Genomic DNA, 2085 nt, shown 5'->3' on the forward strand with positions numbered 1-2085 from the left:
TTCCCTGAGGTCTATAAACAAATAGTGTAATCTAAACAAAATAGGAGTTTCGTATTGCACAGGTGCAAAACAGATATTCCAATTATTTATAACTTTTTGTTCGTTGTCTGTTTCTTAATTGACCCCCAGATGGCTTTTACAGAGGCATAGCCACCTGCATAGGTTTTGCTTCTGAATTGATGTTCAGATCAAATAATTATTATTTTTTTAAATCGCTAGCAGAAAGAAGCTAGCAAAGTATGTCTTTACACTGCAACAGAGTTAAAACATAAAGTAACATGTTTATAGTAACATAAGAAAAGCTTTCCCTTATGTTAAAAAAGACCATGCATAATGGCTGTTAAAAGAGCTATTTTACAAAATGTAGAAGTGAGGCATTTGAATGAAAATTATATTAGAAATTTTCTAATATGAGTATGATATATAACACAAATGTTCCTGTACTGCATTTCCCCTATATTTCTTTATTCGTAGTATGCAATGGAAGTTTTGGAAACATTTTTTTTAACTAACTGAAATAAATCTAATATGACTTATTAGTGTCTATTAAGGTTGGAAGAAATTGTCCTGGACTGCTTATCCACCCCGCATTTTCAAAAAGTATTTTTGCTAGCTAAGAAATCTGGAGTAGTGGAGCAGAATACTCCTTTTGATTTACAAGCTGTTCAAACCTGGACGAGAAGACAGGAAGAAAAAAAATATATGAATTAACCAGAAAATTACTTCTGGATTTAACTGTCAAGACGGATGTTGAGAGTTCAGTTGATCATAATTTACAAGTATTCGCATGAATAAGTGAGTGCTTATGGTAGGCAGACAGCTCTTCAGCAGAATGAGACATAAGTACATACAGTTGTCAGAAGCTGAAGTTTAACATCTTAAAATCAGAAGTAGGGTGCAAATCCTTCTATCAAGGCTATTTAAATATTGAAACTACTGCTCAAGGATCGTACTGCATCAGTAAAGATTTTCAGATCAAGATCCCATACTTGCTTACAGTATATTGGGGTTTTATATATAGTTATTGGAAGCATGACCAGAGATTACTGTAAGAGAATCTGTGGTCTGTTTCCTGCATGGTAGCTCATAGCTCATCACAATGAGTCCTTTAACTCTGAAGTATCTGGGACATTCAGTATTGTAAAGCAGCTCCTTAAAGAATCTCAAGAGAATAAGTGCCAGCAGAAACCCCGCTGTCTATGGATGACATTAAATGAGCAAAACACTCCAATGGCAAAGCTTGGTTTAATTACTGGGACTACTATTGTTCAAACTACAGCTTTACAATTACAGCTGTTAATGATAGGAAAGCTGTATGCACATAAAATATATTATTCTGTTCCACACAATGTTCCTGATATAGATATCGTCACAGCGTTACATGGGGAAGGTACTGTGGGAAACTGGTGAAAGTAGCAATTCCCTTTTTAATCACTCCAGGCAGGCTCAGAGCTGTGACATGATATCCTGCAAATCCAGAGAGATTCCACCCCTAGATGGCCTGGCCTGGCCTGCCTTCCACAGGAGATTATTGTCCCAAGGCAGAGTTAGCAGAAGGGAACTGTCAAAGTGCACAGCCTAGCATCTTATTTCAGGCCTCTCTTCATGAGCTGTTTAAATGTTTAATCCTAACAGCATTTTTACTAGCTACTGCACAGTGACAGTATGTGTCCCATACAGTCTCTGTACTCATTCCAGCAAAGCTGCATAATCCTAGCGCCTGTATACACAGAAGGCATCTCTTTGTCAAAACCATTTTTCTACCATCAAAACTTTTTACTAACTCCTCCTGTGCTTGAATCTGACACTCTAAGAGCAATTTTACATTCCTGTAGCTTTGCACATATAGCTGTGCTTCAATGGAAATGGCTTTTTGAATCTGGAAAATTTCAAAGAAAGCTTTTTTCTTTAGTATTTTACGATGCTGGTTAGCAAGCTCGCTTTGTATGCTGTACCTTCTAAGATGTTTGTTGAATTACTTTGTATTTCTTATTCCACCATATACTGTAAATCCCAGTGTTTTCATTGCAACTTCTTCCAAATCTGCTGCTGTTAGGAGTCAGGAAAAGACAAGATCTATACGCT

The 2085-nt window shown here is 36.6% G+C and overlaps 1 protein-coding gene across 1 annotated transcript in view; it reads left to right on the top strand.

Annotated features, from left to right (window-relative positions):
• BST1 (bone marrow stromal cell antigen 1) overlaps positions 1-2085 on the top strand; it is a 17387-nt gene that overhangs the window by 1904 nt on the left and 13398 nt on the right. The window lies entirely within an intron of this gene.

This window comes from Buceros rhinoceros, unplaced genomic scaffold, assembly GCF_000710305.1.
Source record: "Buceros rhinoceros silvestris isolate BGI_N320 unplaced genomic scaffold, ASM71030v1 scaffold15060, whole genome shotgun sequence".
Lineage (NCBI taxonomy): Eukaryota > Metazoa > Chordata > Aves > Bucerotiformes > Bucerotidae > Buceros > Buceros rhinoceros.